Below are 25,160 nucleotides of genomic sequence, written 5' to 3'. Positions count from 1 at the left end.
CCATAATGAGTTGTTCATCAAAACCTGACCAAACAGAATATAAAACCCTGTTCATATTTTATTAAGTAAAATCTATTTTAACAGGTCAGTAAAAAAAAGCATACATTACATGATTACATATAAAATTTCAGTCATTTAAAAAAAATGGTTATACAGATTACGCTAAATGTAACAATATACTTTCGTTGCACAAAAATCCTATCTTAAACGAAATAGTGATGAAAATGATAACAAGACGAGTGGATAAAAACACCAATTAACCGATTCATTGATTTCTTTAAACAATTTCACGGATTTTGAAAGGATTTTGTGACATTGTGAACGTCGAAATTTACGAAAAATATTTCATTTCACAATTTGTTCAAACGATATGATTTTAGACTTACCTGCTTGGTAAAGGGAAGCAGCGCAGGTCCTCTTTCCGGAATGGTTTATGTAATTTCCCTCGAATCCTGCAGCCTTTCACATGTTTTTCACATCACCATTCAGTTCATTTACAACAATTGGCTGAGCTAATTGCTTGGTATCAACTATTCCAATGTCAGTAGCTACCGTGTCACTATCTTCAAGTTCATACTCATACTTATCTACGGCCTGTGATAATGTTATATCGTCGAGGTCAGTGAACACATCGACATCAGTGATCAGTACCTGATCCGTCATGGTTGACAGTCTCACTAGAAATGAATGGGCTACTGTGACAGAAAACAAAACGCGTCATAAATTGGCGGGAAACATATCACAGTGACAGGTTCTGATCAATTTTATAGCTCCACCCCTAGGCACGTGGGTGACAAAACTTCGGCTGTCATTGGATAAAACAGATACAAAATGGGTACTCGTGACGTATCGCATATATCACACTCGTGCTACGCACTCGTGTGATATATCCGATACATCACTCGTACCCATTATGTATCTATTACTTATTGGCACATTTATTTTACAGGTTGCATATGCTATTGTTTAAATGCATATTTGTAAACGCTTTATTATCATTATTGTTGTGGTGATATGTTTCATTTGATTCTGAATAAATGTCAAGAACTGGATCCTTATTGTTTCTTTCTTATTCTTCCACGAGGTATTACCGAAAGCCCGAGGTATGTACCGAACGCCAACGTGGTCAATATTTGAAGTCTTTGCTTGTTAGAGTTACTTCCCTTCGAATATACAAGTTACAATTTCAGAACTGAGAACCCAAATCAGCACTAATCAGGTTGGCGAAAGACCTTTTAAATGTCATATTTAATGTTGCCATGCATTTATCTCGACTTTTAAGGGTGTTTTTGGGTAAGTTAATTGTGTTTTGGGTTTTTTTTTGGTAGTTTTGGGTGTTTTGAGGTAAATCGTCGCGCCCCATCGGCACTTATATTTTCCAGTACTTCCGTTACTTCGGCACTTATTGAAGACACGTCGTTACTTATTTTCCAGAGCTCAATCTGACGTTTTATTGTCGAATATGATATAAGTTAAAAAGTTAAAATAACTCGTTGAAACTGATATGTCACTTGTATATTGTAATATTACTGTAAAAACATAACGTGACTGTGACAATACCCTAACGGGAAGGATTATGTTTGGGTTTTTTTATCGGCCTTTGAAATATTTAACATTTTAAAAGGACGATAGGACACCAGAAACCTTCGAATTACCATAAATGGATCATTGCTCCGAAGAAAATAGAATTTAAACAGAAGAGATTTGAGGATAAAAATAGTTTCCATTCATTTTCTCCCTCCATAGGATATCTACTGTGCGTCCAAAAATATATATTGTCTTACGTAGTTGTATCAAAGATAAGAAAACAACGAATACAGGATGTGCGACTTGTGTATTTCGTTTCCAGCACACTAACAACATTATTTATCAAACATTTGCTGATGACTGAAACTGTTGATGTGCAACAACGTGAACTTAGTATTTTTTCTTTATATATGTAAATACTAGACAGGTTCTCTCTATCACAGGTAATGTCGCCGACCATCTATTTTGTAGAATGGAACCTGTGTTAAATGGTATGCGATACCTCAACAAGACAGTGGCATAGGAAGTCGTCAAAATGTGTGTGTGTGTGTGTGTGTGTGTGTGTGCTCTCAGAATTACGGAGTTGTGGACACATAATCGGTGTATAGACCAACGTTGTGGACACATTTTACATTGTGGACACCATAATTTGGTGTCCACAGTGTACACACATCTAGTGGTCTACTTTAACCCTACTTAATATAGTTAAGCAAAAACTGTATAACAGCGTTGTGAACCACCCTGATACACACCGTGTGTATAGGGCTGGAAAAATATGTTGAGCAGACTGTGTGAAGTCACCTCACATACACACCTAGCGAATTACGTTATCTATATGGGTCACATGCAGCTGATCCTGCTGCAGTGGCTAGCGCAGGTCAGTTTCTTACTGTCTATGAGAGGCACCAACGGGGTATATAACGTGATTACATTAGTAAATCTATATAAGAAACACTATTCTATCCTACTGAGCACCCCGTAGTTTTCCCGCAAAAATGTCAAGAAAACCAAGACACCAGTAAACCTAGTTTAGTTGCCGATACTTCACCTGGACATTGGTAAGTTGATGTTATTCTATTATTGCTTTCTTAATGATGATACAAGACAAATGTTTTGTATATTACTTTGTTGTATATATATATATATATAATATATAAAACTGAATATGGAAGGTGTAAATATAACATTATATGTAAGAATCAAAGTATAATACATGCATACCCATATTATAAACAGGGTATAAATCTAACGGGATTTGATATGGCTAAGGAAAAAAGAGCATTTAGGAAATATTTTGTGGTAAATGATGTACATAAAAGTTTATCAGCTGAAACATGATATTTTGTTTGATTGTTTTAAAACATTGGCATCATATAACTATATGCGGAAACATTAAAGATTTAATATTTTTGATGAATTTCGACTGTTTTGTTGTTTGTCAAATGATTATGTTCTTGCTGGACATATGTTTGTTTGGAAATCTAACAGGAAGAAATGGGAAATATATTGTAGCTTTTCATACATATACTTACTATTTGGAAATGCTATATTAAATTAGTACAACGAAAATACATTCGTTAAGTTCTTAAGCATTTGTAGAATATAATGAAAAAAGTGATGTCGGTGGTATATTAATTGAGAAATACTGAGATATATTATATTTGTCAAATTTTATACCTGAAAGGTGGATATCACACCAAGACGGCGAAAGCGTTATCAACCAGAGGATAATGCAAAAACCTTTATCCTTAAAAAGAAAATAAAAAAAAACCCTTCAAGATTTTCTTTGATTACAGTACTATTTATGAACTAGTTTCTTTTTTTTTCAATTTGATGTTGAATCACATATATCACCAAATAAATGATGGTGTTCTGGAAATGCAAAAAGCTGTTAGAATTTTCATATACCATGCAAAATAAGTATTGTTTTTTATTTAAATAAGTATCATAATATTATAATATTCAAATTTAATACGCTTGTCTCAGGTAAAGGAGTATTCGTCCTCAGATTGTTTACTAATTTCTTCTTGAGTATGCCGGGAAACTCATCAAAGGAAAGGCCACTAAGTGTGTTCCAGATACCAACTTTATAAAGCAGATATTGTAGTCCCATATCGGGAGCCTGAAGTTGGTTCCGAGTCCGAGTTCCGAGTTCCGTGTAAGTAAAACGGAACTAGGAACCAGTTCCGAGTTCCGTTTAAGATAAACGGAGTTCCGAGTTCCGTTTAAGAAAAACTGAAATATTATGTTCTAGCTTGATTTGGTTTTGGTTCCAGTTCCGAGTTCCGTTTAAGATAAACGGAACCAGTTCCGAGTTCCGTTTAAGAAAAACGGAACTAGGAATAAGTTTCCAGATTCATTAAAGAAAGTATTCTACGTACTTTATCTCAATATAAGAATTTGACAAGAAATGATATGTCAATGAGTGCAAGGACACTTATCAGTCAGGTATACACTTTACGGGACTTGGCCTTTACTCCCAGTTCCGTTTAAAATAAATAAATCTAGAAACTATTTCCGAGTTCCGTTTAAGATAAACGGAATTAGGAACCAGTTCCGAGTTCCATTTAAGAAAAACAGAACTGTAATGTATTAGCTTTACGAGTTTTGGTCCCAGTTCCGAGTTCCGTTTAAGAAAAACAGAACTTCTATGTACAAGCTTTACGGGTTTTGGTCCCAGTTCCGAGTTCAGTTTAAGATAAACGTAACTAGGAACTATTTCCGAGTTCCGTTTAAGAAAAAACAGAACTACTATGTAGAAGATTTACGGGTTTTGGTCCCAGTTCCCAGTTCTGTTTAAGAAAAACGGAACAAGGAACCAGTTCCGAGTTCCGTTTAAGAAAAACGGAACTTCATTTTATTAGCTTTACGGGTTTTGTTCCCATTTCCGAGTTCCGTTTAAGAAAAACGGAACTGCAATGTATTAGCTTTACAAGTTTTGGTCACAGTTCCGAGTTCCGTTAAAGAAAAAAACAGAACTACTATGTATAAGCTTTACGGGTTTTGATCCCAGTTCCGAGTTCAGTTTAAGATAAACGTAACTAGGAACTATTTCCGAGTTCCGTTTAAGAAAAAACAGAACTACTATGTAGACGATTTACGGGTTTTGGTCCCAGTTCTCAGTTCTGTTTAAGAAAAACGGAACAAGGAACCAGTTCCTAGTTCCGTTTAAGAAAAACGGAACTTCATTTTATTAGCTTTACGGGTTTTGTTCCCATTTCCGAGTTCCGTTTAAGAAAAACGGAACCGCAATGTATTAGCTTTACAAGTTTTGGTCCCAGTTCCGAGTTCCGTTAAAGAAAAAACAGAACTACTATGTATAAGCTTTACGGGTTTTGATCCCAGTTTCGAGTTCAGTTTAAGATAAACATAACTAGGAACCTTTTCCGAGTTCCGTTTAAGAAAAAAACAGAACTACTATGTAAAAGATTTACGGGTTTTGGTCCCAGTTCCCAGTTCTGTTTAAGAAAAACGGAACAAGGAACCAGTTCCGAGTTCCGTTTAAGAAAAACGGAACTTCATTTTATTAGCTTTACGGGTTTTGTTCCCATTTCCGAGTTCCGTTTAAGAAAAACGGAACTGCAATGTATTAGCTTTACAAGTTTTGGTCCCAGTTCCGAGTTCCGTTAAAGAAAAAAACAGAACTACTATGTATAAGCTTTACGGGTTTTGATCCCAGTTCCGAGTTCAGTTTAAGATAAACGTAACTAGGAACTATTTCCGAGTTCCGTTTAAGAAAAAACAGAACTACTATGTAGACGATTTACGGGTTTTGGTCCCAGTTCTCAGTTCTGTTTAAGAAAAACGGAACAAGGAACCAGTTCCTAGTTCCGTTTAAGAAAAACGGAACTTCATTTTATTAGCTTTACGGGTTTTGTTCCCATTTCCGAGTTCCGTTTAAGAAAAACGGAACCGCAATGTATTAGCTTTACAAGTTTTGGTCCCAGTTCCGAGTTCCGTTAAAGAAAAAACAGAACTACTATGTATAAGCTTTACGGGTTTTGATCCCAGTTTCGAGTTCAGTTTAAGATAAACATAACTAGGAACCTTTTCCGAGTTCCGTTTAAGAAAAAAACAGAACTACTATGTAAAAGATTTACGGGTTTTGGTCCCTGTTCCCAGTTCCGTTTAAGATAAACGGTACTAGGAACCAGCTCCAAGTTCCGTTTAAGAAAATATTGCATGCGTTGTAACTTCTGGGAAAAAGGATTACAACACGACAGGTGTTGTAAAATTACGAGACATTGTTGTGTTGTAACCTCCATGAGAGAATGTTACAACGCAGTTTTCGTTCATAGTACATTGCTTTTTTTTTACCCTTTCGTAAATTACAAGTAGCTTGTTAAAGCAGCTTTCTAGATATCGCGAAATGTGGGTCCATAGAGGGAGATATGAGTTTTTATTTGTAGTTAATGTATATATCTATACGTGTGAAGTTAAAGTACACAAACAAAGCAATAACTGCAAAGTATATTTCATACGCCATTTTGTTTTTTTTTAAATATGGCTTCTAGGGTTGAGGTGAAATGTCTATATGACGACTGGGAAAAAATCTTTAATTGGTATTACTGAAGTTTTTATTCAACACAAATAAAAAAAACACAATTTCATTGAATAACATTTAACAGTTCTTTCATTGGCACCTGGAAACATAGAAATACGCGGGGTAGCAAGAAACTTCTAAGGAGCTGTTGTCAAAGGCCTTCCTTGTTATTCGCTGTCAATGATTAGACTAAATGATTAGATTAAATCTACAATTTGTGATTTCACTAATTCCAATATATGGTATCATTAAATGATTTAACGATATCATGAATTCTAATTTATGTTATCATTTAATGAATAAATTACATCAACAATTCGTATTGATATCACTTTATTCCTTGAATTAATGATATCAATAATGGAATTATTAATATAAATAAATCGAATAAATGATAACCATTAATTATGTCTCCCCCGTAAGTTTTGGAGAGACATATTGCTTTGTCCCTGCGAGGAGCGGATGCTTGGGATTGCATTTGAGTTTTGTAAGTCAGAGCTCACATGATCTGCTACTGAAAATATTTAATTTATTCATACGTTTGTTTCCGTGCGATAACTTGTATTCTTCTTAACAAATCGTCTCCGTTTTTTTTGTTTTTTGTTTTTTGTTTTTTGTATTTATTTTATTTATTAAGTTATTCAGGATAGTAAAATACAAAAATATAACCAATATACGTTTATCTTAAACGGAACTCGGAACTGGGACCAAAACCCGTAAAGCTTATACATAGTTAATCCGTTTTCTTAAATGGAACATGGAACTGGTTAAACGGAACTCGGAACTGGTTCCGAGTTCCGTTTTACTTAAACGGAACTCACAACTGGTTAAACGGAACTCTGGTTCCGAGTTCCGATTTTCTTCACCGGAACTGAAAACTAGGACCAGGCCCCGTAAAATTCATACGTGACTAATAAATGACTTTGCATCCTTTTGACACATGTAGTTTTTCTTCTTCAGATTTGGGTCTCATATTGAGATAAAGTACCTAGAATATTTTCTTAAACGGAACTCGGAACTGGGACCAAAACCAACAAGAAATATCTTTAAGAAAGATAAACGGCATAGTTTTATTGCTGGTGGTTATAATGTAAAACTACTGGTGAAATAAGTTAACGAACTACATTGTAATTAATACATGCGCAGTTTCAGCACGGATAACAAAATTATATCAGTTTGAATCATTTTTGGTGATAATAAGACTGCAAATGTGTCATTTGAATAGATGTTTAGATTTAAAAGGGACATCACGGTAAAAACGTTGCAATTTTCACTGAATGTACGCGTTTTGTTCCTTTCCAGTTGTATTTCTGTGCTGTCCCAATGTTCACAGTCGATCCCTATGTCCAGCTTGACCACTCGATTTAGTTGGGAATCCCCCTCTAAATTTAGCGCGGAAATTATTTTTAAATCATTACGTGACTGTTTTGAAATCGTGGCAGCACAAACACACGATAGTTTACAAGGCGATATCTATATTCCATCTGGGTTAGTTGGATAACGATATTATACAGTGGTTTAAATGTTAAATAACACGTTCTGTATATATCACGGCACACATATTTATGTGTAAATAAGTGTAAACATTGTTCATATAGTATAGTGACAGTAGCGATGTACCGGTACAGACTGTATAAATATTACCGAGTTTGTGGAACTATTAGAGAGTTTGTGTTAATATTACCGAGTTTCTGTAAATATGGCTGAGATTGTGGAAATGTTACCGAGTTTGTAGTAAATATAACCGAGATTGTCATGACCTACTATCAAAGAATCAAGCAGAATACGAGCGGCGTCCGTATTACTGCTGTTTTCATGTTTGAACTGTTACAGTCTATTGTACCGCTTCCCAAGTTTAATTCTAGGATTGTGTTTGACCCATTTCCCTATTATTCTCTTCATTGCGGAAGCTGTTATCGTTTTCAACCGCCGTCGATTCACATTGGAAGCCATTTTTTGTGTCCATGTGTTTATTCAGATTGTTGATCAGCGAATTGTGATAACCTTTTAATAATCGATAATTGATGTTTTTATATACCTACATCATCGAATTCGAATGGTTATTGTTCAGAAGGTTATTTTTTTTAAAAGATATACCCAATAATGAGATAAAAATACAAAATATATATTGGTTTACCGTGAGGTCCATTTAACTTTGTTTCGTCTTTAACTGTATATCTGCATTTTGCATTGACCGCTACATTGACCAATCACATACTTCATCTTGACCAGTAACGCCACCTGTCGCGTCATATCCGGGGCCAAAACAAAATTAGACGGCTATGCCGAAAAAAGCTAATACATAATAATTCAGTTTTTCTTAAAGGGAACTCAGAACTGGGACCAAAACTCGTAAAGCTAATACATTGCAGTTCCGTTTTTCTTAAAGGGAACTCGGCACTGGTTCCTAGTTCCGTTTTTCTTCAAGGGAACCAGACCGAGTTCCGTTTCTCTTAAACGGAACTCGGAACTGGGACCAAAACAAATAAAGCTAATACATAGTATTTCAGTTTTTCTTAAACGGAACTCGGAACTGGGACCAAAACCAATAAAGCTAATACATAGTATTTCAGTTTTTCTTAAACGGAACTCGTAACTTGTTCCGAGTTCCGTTTTACTTAAATGGAACTCGGAACTCGGAACCAACTTCAGGCTATGGTATACATTGTAGGATTGTACAAAAGGCACACATGATATTAAACAGCATTTAAATAAGATTGCACAATTCAGATGTTTGTCCTTCAATGACTCATCAGTGATGATAAGAACAAAACAAATATAGATACTGAAAGACAACTTAAACATCAACTTGAAATAGATCAAACACAATTCCGAAAATATTATTCTACCATGTTTGCTATGCAACGCCAGTTTTGATTGGTTTAAAACCATGTATTATTTTCCGATAATACACACTCGTTCCAATAATACACGCTCGTTCCAATAATACACGCTCGTGAGTCACGGCTGTTACACTTTTATATATCTAAAATTCACCCGTTTCATAAAAGGTTACTATAGCCGAGTGGGCTAATGGGTTAGTCTTCAAAACATTTTTATCACGACGCGAGTTCGAATCCTACGGAGGCCCCCCTCTTTTTTTCTTTTTCTTTTTTTTTTATTCTTTTTTTTTTTAATTTTCAAAATCAATGCCATATGATAGATGCTTTTGATCGTAGTACTGTATTGCCTGTATATTTCATCAACAAATTATGCAATACTCAAGAAATAAATTACAAGGTTTTCTCGGGTTTTTTTGCTGTTTTTCTATTAGAAAGAGGTCGATCTCAGAACTAAACAGTACATGGTAGAATAGAAATAATCAACTTTGACTCGTGTATTGTTGCAGGATATACAACTCGGACTCGGATATTTTGCAATTTTAATTAATAACTCAGGCCTGCGGCCTTCGTTATTAATTTAATTGCAAAATATCCTCGTCCTCGTTGTTTATCCTGCAACAATACACGAATCATCGTTAATTATTTCTTAAATAGAAACGAGCACTCATGATTCAAGTAAATATGTAAATTGTGATTCAGACTTTGATATTTTATTGGCAATATCTAACATTAATCTTGCATTTTATTTTAGTTTTGTTTTTTAAGGATCGATGCCACGGAGGAACTCTAACTGACCACAGGAGAAAGTCTTGGTCGCCTTGTCAATCATGCTAAACGTGGTGTAACAAGCAACGATAAAACTGTTCGATTAAAATGGATAGCCACGTCTTTGCCTTTTCAGCCTCAGTTTTGTTTTACCCAAACCATGTAGACGTTATAAGATATATTTATGTGACCAACTTTCACAGCTTTTGACATTGTTTTCAAAACGTTTTTTTTAAACTGGTTTTGTTTGAATTCTAAAGATAAACTAAACTGACCCTGAAACGAGTGTCACTGATATACCGAATAGCTACTCAAAATGGCATATTCATTTTACATAAGATTTTATTCCTTTCTTTTAAAATATAAAATGGATATTTTACAAAAAGGAAGGCTAAGAAATGACTACGGTATCGATGACTTACCCGGGGAGGAAAATACTAATTGGGCGAGTTATATAACCAACAGTATTCTGGCCTTGAAATTGTTTGTTAAATTAAGCTTGGTAATTGCGACTAACCCGTTAAAAGTGACAAATTGTTTCGTTTGCTTAGTTCCATACGCGACATAACATCCAATTTCATGTCATTCAATAACAACTAGTAACTGATTTATATTTGTTTTCTTATGAGTACATAGTTAGCAGAATGGCCACAAAGCAAAAAAAGAACAATAACATCAATTCGAACTGTACAAAAATGTATATTTCGCAACATTGAAGGTTACCTTATCAAACCACATATTAACATAAGTATAGTGTTCACATAACAACAAACAAAATACAGATCGAAGTAATTTTTCGATTGCACATTTGTATGTTGCATCCTATTTTGATGTGTGTGGCATCATTGTAGACACGGTGTCCACAAGGCAGGACACTATTGTGTGTAACATGTGTAAAATGTTAAAGCGTTTTTTTATATAAAAATTACAATCAAACAACAACAAATAATAAAACAGAATTTTCTTTCGATGCGTTTGCTAAAAAACGTCTACTTAAATAAAAATCAGCACCAACCTCCATGCTCATTAGTACAGCTCATTAGTGTGAATAGGATAGAATATAGTTAATTGATACACGTTAAAACGCGAAAAAAACACACTATAGTAGAAATAAAGCCGCTTATTTGCGTGATAACGCAGAAAAGGCGTTATAACACGTACAAACACGTAACAATGCAAATCAAAACAGGTAATAACGAAAAAAGCCCACATTATTGCGTACTCCATGTCTATAAACTCATCCATAAGACGCATTTGCAAATCCTGTCATAGAGACGAATGGATGAGATGGACCGGAACATAAATGTGTACTTCCGATTGGGTTTATCAAAGAGAAATGTAATCAATACTAGCTCATTCAGAAAGAGTTGCTATAAGCTTTTTCAGAAGAACATATATGTGTATGTAGATGCTTGTATACAAGGCTCATTTAAAATCATAAAATGAACTCCTAATACACAAATGTATGTTGGAAATAACTAATAAATTACACCGTTTCATCTTGGACTCTTTCCAGAATAGATTCCGTAGGCATAACCAAGTCCGTAAATGATGATGCATGTGCCTGTTTTATGTTCTGTTCGTCGGCAATGACCATTTTGCAATAAACACACACAAAAGTTTGTTCTAATGTAATTTAGAATCGAAAAAATTGACAGCATTTGATATATCAAAATCTCAACAACTGAAACACTATTAAGTTAGTTGTTCCATGAATCGAATTCAGAATATGACTCATCCGATATTTGATGTGTCAATGGACATTGTATAAAAAATGACGAACTTTTTTTTATTACGTGTTTCGATTTACGTTAATAAGTGTTTCGAATTACGTTATTCCGTGTATCGATTGAAGTTATTACGTTTTCAATTTACTTTTTATACGTGTGTCGATTTCCCTTATTACGTGTTTCCATTTGCGGTATTACATTTTTTTTCGGGTCATAACGTGTTCCGAATTGCGTTATTAAATGGGGTTTTTTATGCCGTTTTTACGTCTTTTTCTTATAAAGAAAATAAGCGACTTTTTCCGTAATAACGTGTTCTTTTCGCGCTTTAGCATGTATCAATTAACTGTAGTTTATCTGATGGCAGTCTTATTCGTGATACACTTTTATTTTTGTTCGTCCTGATTTCAGTAGACTGACAAAAGTTTATCAATAAATAAGCATTTTGTTCTACCTTTGTGACAAAAGTATGCTAATCCATTTCCCTTTTATCTTTTTTTTTTAATTTTCAAGTATAAAATGTCTAGGCCTCGCTACTACGTGAACGTGATTGCCGAAGCGTTTTCCGGACAAAATGCATGTGGAGATGACCCCAAAAGGGCACCTGACGACAGACGACTATATAAACGCGTGACCTTTCAACCCGTATGTAAATGAAGAATCTGGACAGGCTGAGGGAGCAGTTTGAAAAATGGCGCTCTTCGCGAGGAATTCGGCGATGTTTTCACGGATTATTGTGTTTTGGATGTTACAATTCGTATTGCGTGACACGGTAGGTTAAATATAATTGTTTCCTGATGACGGTCGCATATAGTGTGCACCATGTCATTTTGAATAAATATGTTTTTAAGTTGATTGAAATGAGATGGGGTGCCTTCTCGCTCGTGACAGAGTTTCCGGCCTTACCTGTTACACAGTACACATACCATTGATATCATTTTTTTTTAATTCTCATTTTATATGCGAGCGCCTGTGGTTTAACCGGCATAAGAGTGGTGCACAGGGGCACGTTACAATAATAATGAAATTCTACTTCTACCATTTAACGACCTCCTTCAGCATAGTAAAGATTGTGTCGTGTAGGTGTGTGGCATGAGGAATGATGTTTAACAAATCTTAAAATAATAGCATATGAGAGTACATTATATTTACTCTTATATGTTATTATTTCATAAAACGAGTCAGGCACCTGTGAACAAATGAAGAAATAGCGCCTGAAGAGATCATTCTGTTAGGGAGGAGTTTCCAATCTTTAATTGTCCGAGGAAAGAATGATTCTTTCCTAACGGACGTTGTGCATGACAGTGTTTGGAGAGATGAGTGATGGCTATGTCTAGTTTGTCTGGTGGATGGGGTGAGGTGTTTTTGATGGCTATTTAATTATGGATGGTTTTGTATCGCAATGATAGCCTTGCATCCCGTCTGTATGGAACGCCATACTAACATATAGAGCACACTGGGGTATTATCATCATTCTTTATTTCCTCCTTACCGGAGATTTTGTTTGACAATAAAGTAGACAAAAAAAGGCATTCAGAATGTCATATTAAGAATAAGAAATAAGTCACGCCGCTAAGCACTCGCCACCCTTAATGGGGGCGCTCACGTGACGCGTTTCGCGGTCATTTAATCTCTGTGTCAGTTTTAAAGGCAAGCATTATATATGCAAGGCACATCCGCTTGAAAGGGTCTTGGTCCAGATAAACATCAGGCACTTTAGCTCCAAGAATGGATCGAAGAAACAGTTCATCGTCCATACTCATTAAGCGAGTAACGCAGTCAGCTCCAAAACACTCAAAAAGATCGTCTAGGAAGCTCTCTCTCAAGTGGAAGTTCGATTACATGAGGTAACAACGTGAACAGTAACGTCATCAATTACGTGGTTGCATCGGTGGCAGAATGAAGGCACTTTAGTTGGGACAGACGTAATGAGTTTGCATAAAAAATATGTATCCCTCGTCTGTAGATTAGCTTGAAATTTTAAGAAGTGATACGTTCTGTACTGGTTATGAATAAGCTTATATCTCTCGAAGTCTTGATCACTGTCTAGTCTACAGCGAAGTGACCTGACCTCGTGCGAGAGAACAGCGCGATTAACAAGATTCTTCCATTCATTCTTAACAGGGAAGCATCGAGTCCTTAGATACGAGTCCAGATAATGCATAAGATCATACCGGATGAGAATGTTCACTACGTCAGGGATGAAACCTCGTTGATTCCCATTACTGGCAAGGAAGTATTGGAACAGACGGACGAGAAAAATCTGCTTGATGTTAAAACAGCAGTCCAAGGAAATGATTTTTTGAAGAAAAATCATTTTCCGCTTGCATATCTCCGCGTCAATCCTTATAACTCCGAGCATACTTTCGATTATATCCGATCTCGTTGACCTTCTGAGATGAAGTATATGCTTTAAAGCATAGTGTTGGAACCGACGGATTGATAGAATATTTGTAATAGACAATTGGCACCAGTTTTCGCAACCAAGGATCGAGGATAGGATCACCTTCCTGTACAGATTTATCACCACCATGGGGTGAATGTCACAGGTATTCCGATTATCGAGACCAATAATGGCATGGAGCAGTTTACGGCCTTTCTGACAAGCCCGGACAATTCTCTCATTATTCGAGAGGGAAGAAGAATGCACTGTTCCGAGATGGACTTGTGAGGTTTGTGGATTGATTGTCTCCGCTCCCAAGAACCACTTGAGCTCAAGGCTCCTTGGGACAAAGTTCCTAAAAACTAATATCGAAGATTTTGGGTTGTTGAAAGCAAATTTCCACGAAACACTGTATGCATAGCATATATCCAGCATGTGTTGAAGAGCGGAAGGCGACAGGGAGATCAGAACAATGTCGTCTGCAAGAGTGGGATTCCCAGCTGGTATTGATAGGATATTCGCTCCGTAATTGGAATTCTGCAGGTTTTACCAGAAGATTGTCTATGAAAACTTGATACAGAAAAGTGGAGCTGACTCCACCCTGCCTAACTCCCGAGTTGACGGCGAACCATCTTGACGTAACACCATTGCACGAAACAGGCTGGACATACCTCCGTAGGAATCACGAATGACGTTGAATATTGATCCACTTAATCCAATACAAGCTAACTTATAGAAGAGACCCTGGTGCCAGACGGTGTCAAACGCCTTCCTGGTATCAAGGTAGGCGACGTACGCTGTACTATGCTTTTCCACGATGGAGAATACCACTTCCTGTGTGTGAAAAGAAGCTGTTGAGCATCCTAAATGCTTACGGAACCCGTATTACTGTTGGCAAGGGAATACATCCTTACGCACGCTTAAGCATGACTGAAGTTTGGAGTTGATAATATTTTCGAAAAGCTTGTAGAGAGAGCATAATAGTGATACTGGCCTGAAATTGCCCATGTCCGTTTTGCTCTTAGAACCTCCTTTGTGTACCGGTATGATCAAACCCCTTTTCCAAACTTCTGGACAGTGCTGGAGAGATAACACATGATTGAACAATTTCACTAACGATAAAATAAGACGACGACCGCCATATTTCAAGTGTTCATTCTGGACGCAATCGATACCGGGGCCTTACTGCATTTTAGAGAGCGGATAGCAGCTTCAACGTCATGAAAGGTGATTCTACAGTCTAATTGATCAAAAAGTGAAGTCACTTTATCAGTGGGTGATGGAGTACTGTCATCAGGGTGTCCACAATAGACCGAGCTGAAGTACTCGGCAAAGGCGTCGGCAATGCCTTCCGGGGATCTCACAACCTCGCCATTGTCAACCACAGAGCTACAACACATCTTAGTCGTACCCTTTAGCTTCTGCAATGCCTTCCAGAATAGTGTATTATCGCACTCGGCGGATTTGTTTAATTCCTCGTGAAGAGTTTGCCAATAGCTCTCATAGGCTGCTTTTTTAGTACTTCTGAACGCGCGTTTAGCAGTCTTATAGTGTTTAAATGAATCAAACTGGCTTCCACGCGGTCTACCATCCATTAACCAATAACGTCTTGCATGACGATGGCTTCCGATGAGGATTGAAATTAGCCAAAGGTATATGTACGCGGGTACAGTTAATAATAGCGTCCGTGATACGGCTGCGGAATTTATCAACGTCACTCGAACTAGAAACTTCGAATGTACCCAGAGCCTCAAGTGAATCGTTTAAACTTAGTTGGAAATTAACCAAGTCGTGTATTGATGCCCTCTTCCATTTCAGGTTCGGTATATGGATCGCAGGACGAAAGCGCTTTACAAGAAGGCAACAATACGTTGGCTATAACTACAAGGTGATCTGACGCAATTGACACGTCATCAGAATCAAGAATAGAGCATTCCGTAACGCATTCAAGTTGTGAGTCCTGGATAAGGATATAATCGAGTGTCACTTCTGTAGGGACAAAGGTAAAATGAGATCCAGTTGTCTTACTCGATTTGTTAATAGCAGTCAAATTACATTCTGATATGAATGTATGTAGCTTTGATTGCTTCTGTCTGGCGACAGAAGACTTCGGCCTGGTATCGTATTGGGCATTGCAGTCACCTGCCACAATTACCTCGCCCAAGTTCGAGTAATAGTAGACGAGATCGGCAAGACACTCGATTTCACGCGAGTAGTCTTGCATGTTACTGTCGCTCGGCAAGTAAGTTCCAAGAACGAAAACTGGACAATCATTCCGACGATGAATTGCTATACCGGCAATTCTATTTGTTGATTTGAAGTGCAAGTCTTCCGTGGAGTACAACAAACTTTTATTCACAAGAATAGCAAGACCACCACTTTCACATAAAACATCGCGCTTCCCGTCATGGCCATGGAAGGCACAGAAATCAGCACTGACAGAGCTTGGAAAGTCTATGCAATTTAGAGGGAGTCTGAGCTCCGTGAGAATCGCAATGTCACACCTCGTAGAATCTAGTAATCGGTTAACACACAGGGACGAAGAGATGGGACCTCTAACGTTCCACGTTAGAATGGTTAAAGTGTCTGTGAGCAAAAGGACACTACACAAAAAGATGTGATACACTTTTCTTTTTGTTCGTCCTGATTTCAGTAGACTGACAAAAGTTTATCAATAAATAAGCATTTTGTTCTACCTTTGTGACAAAGGTATGCTAATCCATTTCCCTTTTATCTTTTTTTTTTTAATTTGCAAGTATAAAATGTCTAGGCCTCGCTACTACGTGAATGTAATTGCCGAAGCGTTTTCCGGCCAAAATGCGTGCGGGGATGACCCCAAAAGGGAACCTGACGACAGACGATTATATCAACGCGTGACCTTTCAACCCGTATGTAAATGAAGAATCTGGACAGGCTGAGGGAGCAGTTTGAAAAATGGCGGTTTGCGCAAGGAATTCGGCGATGTTTTCACGGATTATTGTGTTTTGGATGTTACAATTCGTATTGCGTGACACGGTAGGTTAAATATAATTGTTTCCTGATGACGGTCGTATATAGTGTGCACCATGTCAGTTTGAATAAATATGTTTTTAAGTTGATTGAAATGAGATGGGGTGCCTTCTCGCTCGTGACGGAGTTTCCGGCCTTACCTGTTACACAGTACACATACCACTGATATCATTTTTTTTAATTCTCATTTTATATGCGAGCGGCTGTGGTTTAACCGGCATAAGAGTGGTGCACAGGGGCACGTTACAATACTAATGAAATTCTACTTCTACCATTTAACGACCTCCTTCAGCATAGTGAAGATTGTGTCGTGTAGGTGTGTGGCATGGAATGAAAGGAATGATGTTTAACAAATCACAGGTGCCTGACTCGTTTTATAAAATAATAGCATATGAGAGTACATTATATTTACTCTTATATGTTATTATTTCATAAAACGAGTCAGGCACCTGTGAACAAATGAAGAAATAGCGCCTGAAGAGATCATTCTGTTAGGGAGGAGTTTCCAATCTTTAATTGTCCGAGGAAAGAATGATTCTTTCCTAACGGACGTTGTGCATGACAGTGTTTGGAGTGATGAGTGATGGCTATGTCGAGTTTGTCTGGTGGATGGGGTGAGGTGTTTGTGATGGCTATTTAATTATGGATGGGTTTGTATCGCAATGATAGCCTTGCATCCCGTCTGTATGGAACGCCATACTAACATATAGAACACACTGGGGTATTATCGACCATTTAAGGGTAAATTCACTACATCCGAGAGTTGCACTGTTACATACTGCTCAAACATCGATGATCCGATAGCCTCATTGAAGAGCCATATTTATTGACCAACTGGATGCACAGACGTTGAATGACCTTGAGATAACCTTCGGTGTTATTCAACAATATATACATGGGTGTCTTCTCACTTAGCCAACATTCTGAATTTTGAGGTACAGGTACATGTAGGTATCTCATTAGTTACTTTTACTAATTTTGTCTTGACGCCGTTCTTAGCTAGTCGCTTATAGAAGTGCTTCTGAATAATTGTTACTAGTATCATCAAGGATTTATGATAATAGTGCTATTTTCGAACATTTGTTTAATATCTTATTTCATAAATTGGACATTCCAACGAAGTTATTATTATGTATTTCCACTTACAAACTTTCGTAATTTTATTACACAATGTGACAAATTGTACTTTAAAAGCAAGCTATTAATTATATCTCTACCAGAGGCTACAGGTTTCTATCTTTTGACATGAATACATCTAATTCCTTTTACTCATTGTTACCGGATTAACTAACTGGTCTGCCAGTATGACACCTTAGCCTCGGACAAAGGACAATTAACGTGAATATCTCACCTGTCCGACATATGACCAGCTGAGCAATTATATATAATTAACTGATACCTGTCAAGGCTGTCAATCACTTTTATAACTTTACGTTAAATACCATGTACTATATGCTGTAAAGAAAATTAGAACCTAGAGTTCGGACTGCACGGGTCGATTTACGGACATTCCGGAAATCGCCTGCCGACTCATTCCTTTAATAAATACTACATTTTGGATCGTACCTGACCATCTTGGATTATATATTTTTTCGACAAAAACATCACAACAACCAGAAAAATCGTTGTGATAGATTGGTGGAGTTATCCGGGTAGTACCCACTTTTTAGCTGGGTACGCTTTCCCGTTGCCTGAACTGCCAAGCGTGAGAAATTACCAAGTTACATGGAATCAAGATGACAACATTTCATTTGGGATATGATCGCGCTCCTCAACGATTCTGGAATCCTACCAGAAATGAACGAAGCAGCTGGACTTTACAGACAAACAGAAATTGTACTCGTTGTGGCCTCATCTTTAATTACGGCCATCTCAGTCTATGTCCTGCTACATCAGCACGTTGCTTCAAGTGTGGAAAACATGGCCACTTTTCTAGACTCTGTTTCTCGAGCTACCCCGTTCAGTCATCGCTGTCACCGAGCAGAAGTTCAACCGATTTTAGGAATCAACGTAAATATACCAGAATTCAGAACGGCAGGGACGCCGGAATTCATGTTCAGAGGAGAGATACCAATACACATAATGCAGAGAAACAGAAACGGAGAAAGTGCAAATCCCGCGCCAAAAGGAGGAGAGACAAGGCAAGAATAACAGAATTCAAAGAAAGGAAACAGTTTCAAGGAATGTTTCCATTTGCAACTATTTCGGACAATGAACTACCTAAATTTTGTAAAACGGACAGAAATTCGGACCACATATTAATTATATCCAAACTTCAACAGACAATTTCGGACCTTACGCAAGAGTGTGAAAAACTTAAATGTGAAGTTAACCAAAAGTCAAATTTCAAAGAATGTGACCAGTGCCCTGAATTAATTGCGGAAATCCATTCTTTAAGAACTGAAAATTCAAAATTACAAGAGGAAATACTCACGGCGAACAAAAATCTGGACAAAGTGTTAGTTTCTGACCGTGATAATGAGGAGTACAAAAACGAGCTTTTGGGACTTATTATTAAGCAAAAGGGCGAAATCGTAAATTTAGAGGCTAAAGTACAGAGACTGGATGACCTTTCCCTCAAAAACCAGTTCCTGTCTTCATCCAATACCTTGTTGCAAAATCAGATTGCAGACTTAAAAAGTCAACTAAACACAATGCAATACGCGTCACCATCCGAGAGTGTTCCATGTACATGTGACGAATGCACAGGAAGACCAAGTCAAGGAAATTTTATTCGATCCAGAGGACGCAACAGAAATTACACACCCGGACGCGGGAGATATTATCGCTGAAAGTCGCGGGACGCGCCTTTACCAGAGCCGGAGGGAAATGTCACAAAGACTTTTATAAAGAAAAGTGGTTTTTTTGACATATTTACTTCAATTATATTATTTTCATCCTTTTGGACAATTTAGCCATTTATTCCGCCATGACAGTTATGTAATACCTAAAGCTTTATATCTGTAATGCAATCATTCCTGTTTCACCTTATGTACCTTTTCTTATTGATATATACCGGATATATAAATCTTTGTTGTTGGATTAACTTAATTGTCATATATTATGTCCATTTACCTTTTGAAGTTGTTCCTATTGTTAACAGTATAAGTGAGTTACTTAACCAACTGTCACCTATACACAGTGTATTTTTGCCATGTAAGCGAGTCCCCAAACTCAACCTCACATCAACAACAGAACATTATTCCACTTCGGTGCAATGTACATAGACTTTATGTATTATTGTTCTTATATGTAAACGAGTATTTTTTCCATTATTCGTCTAAAATTATTTCAAACTGGAAAATAGTTTCTGCATTGATGACGTGCTAAAGAAGACTGTTCCAGAGGTCGACAGTTCGATAACTGAAAGAGGCTTACCCGCAGACGGACCGGTAAACGGCACATCTCCGATCACTAAATAAACTTCAGTACACGTTTCTATGTGACAAAATCAGAGGCTTTCCGACTTTATTTCTTGAAAGCAATTACAGAATATGTATTTAAAAGACGTTTTAAAACTCAACTTGAGAGGGAAATGTATGGAATATAAAGGCAAATCTTCTTTGTAAATCGCCGCTGCCTTTGAAGTTATCACTGTGCGGCACTGTGCACGTGCTTGTTTCTTTGATGTGTCAATCAAATTAGACTCCACTTTATAGCGGGGACTTATTGCGGGTTGCGATTAAATAAATAATATTTTAAAAATGAGGTTTTAATATAACTTTTCAGCATTTTATAAGGAAAATGAAATGAAAAACTCAACAATTCCAACAATCTGTCATGTGTAAAAAATCTTTTTCTATTAGCCAATTTTTCTTATCTCTCTGCCGGCAAGCTTCTTGAAGAAGTGTTTCATTCCATCTTTTCAACATCGTTTTATAGATATTTTCTGAGAATGGCCTCTCTGTTATCATTGTCCGTCTGTAGAACGTGTTTGCTAACTCTATCATCATATACATTAAACTGTCATTGTTTATCATCTTAAATACATTGACCGCGTCTCCTCTGGTCCTCTGATGTACAAGTCAGGACAGATTCAGTCTATTCGTCCGTTCCGGATATGACATGACTGTAAGTCCTCGGATTAGCTTCGTTGCCGTCCTCTGCACATTTTCAATCAGATCAATATCTGTAACTTTGAAAGGATTCCAGACGCTCGCAGCATACTCTACATTAGCCCGAGTGTTCTCTGGCCCACAGGCGCTTGCATAGAAAATATCACTTTCGATCTTTTTTTTTTTTTTTTGATATGACAGCGGTTTGTGTAATGTGTAATAGGAAAGGTTGGCAACTACGCCACGAGCGAAACGGCACCCCATCTCACTTCAATCGACTAAAAACACATTTATTCAAACTGACACGGCGCACACTATATGCGACCGTCATCAGAAAACATTCATCTTTAACCTACCGTGTCACTCAATACGAATTGTTACATCCAAAACACAATAATCCGTGAAAACATCGCCGAATTCCTCGCTCAGAACGCCATTTCTCAAACGGTTCCCTGAGCCTGTCAAGATTCTTCATTTACATACAGGGTTCAAAGGTCATGCGATTATATGATCGTCATTTTTTTGCCCCCCACTTTTTGACATCCAAAATCTAAAAAAGGGAAAAAACAGCGAATTTTTATATTCATTTCGATAAATATCTGTAAATTTTCGAACCGAAAATGTTTTCTTGAAGGCAACGATAAAAACTTAATCTTGTACGTCCGGAACCCGTGTGTCAGTCGTCTGCACTAGCCTGGAAAGTCAATATTTATATCTTAATACGAAATTTTGCTTCACTTCATCACATAAATTCGGTAAGTTGATGATAATTTGTTAAGTTAATTGGTTTCATTATTAGAATAAGACAGAAACACAACATGGATAAGAATGCGCGGTATTAACGTGAATAGAGTGATACTAATTACCGACAGGTACGAATGAGGAAACACCGTATAACATGAAACGGCACTGGCACCTGTTGTCGACAAATTAGCAGCATATAAGGTTCGCTTTAGATACACATTCAGTCAGATTCGAAAAGTTAAAAACCTGTCAATTATTAAAGAAAAAAATAAGTTTTTAAAGTGAATACCTATTCTAGGTAAATTTTCCCTTTTTCGGATGAGGAATTTTTTTATAACCCTAAAAATGGGAAAAAATTCGTATTATTACTAAATCACTTCCCCGTCCGTTTCGAAAATCTTGGCTCCCAGACCCCTCGTAAAAAGGGTGTTTTGGGGTAAATCGTCTTATAAACTTAACCCCCCCCCCCCCCCCCCCCACACACACACACACATTTTGACGACTTCCTATGCCACTGTCTTGTTGAGGTATCGCATACCATTTAACGCAGGTTCCATTCTACAAAATAGATGGTCGGCGACATTACCTGTGATAGAGAGAACCTGTCTAGTATTTACATATAGAAAGAAAAAATACTAAGTTCACGTTGTTGCACATCAACAGTTTCAGTCATCATGTTTGATAAATAATGTTGTTAGTATGCTGGAAACGAAATACACAAGTCGCACATCCTGTATTCGTTGTTTTCTTATCTTTGATACAACTACGTAAGACAATATTTATTTTTGGACGCACAGTAGATATCCTATGGAGGGAGAAAATGAATGGAAACTATTTTTATCCTCAAATCTCTTCTGTTTAAATTCTATTTTCTTCGGAGCAATGATCCATTTATGGTAATTCGAAGGTTTGTGGTGTCCGATCGTCCTTTTAAAATGTTAAATATTTCAAAGGCCGATAAAAAACACAAACAGACCTTCCAGTTAGGGTATTGTCACAGTCACGTTATGTTTTTACAGTAATATTACAATCTACAAGTGACATACCAGTTTCAACGAGTTATTTTAACTCTACGATTACAACAATTCCTGGTAGGCTTATATCATATTCGACAATAAAACGTGAGATTGAGCTCTGGAAAATAAGTAACGACTTGTCTTCAATAAGTGCCGAAGTAACGAAGTACTGGAAAATGTAAGTGCCGATGGGGCGCGACGATTTACCCCAAAACCACCCAAAACTACCAAAAAACACCCCAAAACACAATTAACTTACCCAAAAACACCCTTAAATGTCGAGATAAATGCATGGCAACATTAAATATGACATTTAAAAGGTCTTTCGCCAACCTGATTAGTGCTAATTTGGGTTCTCAGTTCTGAAATTGTAACTTGTATATTCGAAGGGAAGTAACTCTAACAAGCAAAGACTTCAAATATTGACCACGTTGGCGTTCGGTACATACCTCGGGCTTTCGGTAATACCTCGTGGAAGAATAAGAAAGAAACAATAAGGATCCAGTTCTTGACATTTATTCAGAATCAAATGAAACATATCACCACAACAATAATGATAATAAAGCGTTTACAAATATACATTTAAACAATAGCATATGCAGCCTATAAAATAAATGTGCCAATAAAGTCTGAATTACATCCGAAGTTATTGAAATTATATGGATAGATATATTCAATTTATTAAGAGAACACTGTTTATAGCTAAAATAATGCAAGATTATCACATCTGTATCGGAAATATGACAACGATACACGTACATAAAGGTGATTATAAAGAGTAATTATTATCAATTATCATACATGATATGAATCTAAAACTGGAAATATAATGCTTGCCAATAACATAGATCACCATTTTCATACTGGAACTATACATAAATTATGCATTTATACTGCAAATATGTTTGATATAGAAATACTATATACTTCATTTTTTTATTACTCTCGGCCGTACGGCCTATCAGTCACTACTTAAAGGTATTCAAACAAAAAGTTTGAAATAATACTAATCTAGCTAACGGTCTATAGACGACCATAAAGTATGGCTCAGACACGCGGAAACCAATAATATGTAGCTAACTTAGTTTGTACGAAAAATATATTTACATGAATTATCACGAAACAAATTTTGACAATATTTGAAGCTTGCAAAATTGTTTTTATAGCAGTCTAGATCACCATATTAAAAGTATGACTCCGACACGGGGGAACTGAGACTGAAATATACAAATGTTGTTTACGTTTTCGGAGATATTTTGCCCTCTTTTATCAGTTAGAGTCTATATTTAAGCGTTCTGTTAAATAACCAATATTGTACAACTTATGGTTCAAAATAAGTATATTGGATATGTTATTTTGGTAAAATGTTCTGTGACTGTAATAGCTTGGTCTTAATATTGCTTTTACAACTATTGTAATGTAATTATGGAATATTTAAAGTAAAACTAGTTCAGAAGAAATGGATTTGTAACAGCTTGTATGCATTATTGCGAAGACTGTTAAATCAACAGGAAATAAAAACATGATTTAATTACTTTTGCATTCAGCTTTTTGTACCTAATATTAATTGCACAAGTAAATATGTCTTAATGCAGAAGAAGTGTAACGAGCTCAGTCTTCTTATCCGATACAAAATAATACATCATACTTTATGTTTAAACCTTCAAAGTACGTAACAGAAAAGAGCTTTGTAATTTAGGGAAGTACTTGAAATTGTGTTTTACAGCACGTTCTAGATCACAGCTTTAGCTTATATTATTTTCACTCATATCAGTTTACCAACATTATAGCCGTCTATCCCCTGACTACACTATTGTATACTCCACTCACTTATCCATTCGATATTGCCGCTCAAAAACGTTAAACATCTCTAACTTTACTTTAATATTTATTTTCAATATGATATACTTTGATAGATCTTGTTATATGTAAAGTAATTATATCAATGCTGTCCATCTTTCGTTAATTTGTATTATATATTAAGGATTGTAAATTATATGTTTTACTGTATCCCGCACTCATTATTTCTTGCATATTGTGTAATATGTGTAACCATGGAAAATATATCAAATCATTACTATTGATTCTGATTTTGTATTATACAAGTTCATGTAGAATTTGCAGAATGAGGATGTTGAAATTATAACACATGCGTTTTTCATTAAAATATAGAACTGTTAAATTAATATTCAACTCAGACGGCAATCGGACCGCGAAACACGAATGAATAAAAATAAGTTGAGATATTTCTCGGTCATTTATAAACCCCTAATATTTTACGTATGATATAGTTGCGCAATTAAGAACATATGTTTTGGTCCATTCCCCGAATATAATGCCTATATAATTAAACCGCAATATTTCTCAGTTTCGGCAGAGACGTGTATATCAAATCTATAGTTTCGGTAATTTTTTCTCCACTAGCGTTATTAAAATGTACCAGGAACGAAAAACGATATTCAAATATGTCATTCTATGTAACCACCAAAGAAGAATGTCGCAAACCGCATCAAAATCTGTTCGCCGAGAGCCGAGATATTGCACATCG

Source organism: Pecten maximus, chromosome 17 (genome assembly GCF_902652985.1).
Source record: "Pecten maximus chromosome 17, xPecMax1.1, whole genome shotgun sequence".
Taxonomy (NCBI): Eukaryota; Metazoa; Mollusca; class Bivalvia; order Pectinida; family Pectinidae; genus Pecten; species Pecten maximus.
The sequence above is the reverse complement of the archived record's forward strand: the minus strand, read 5'-3'. Positions refer to the sequence as shown.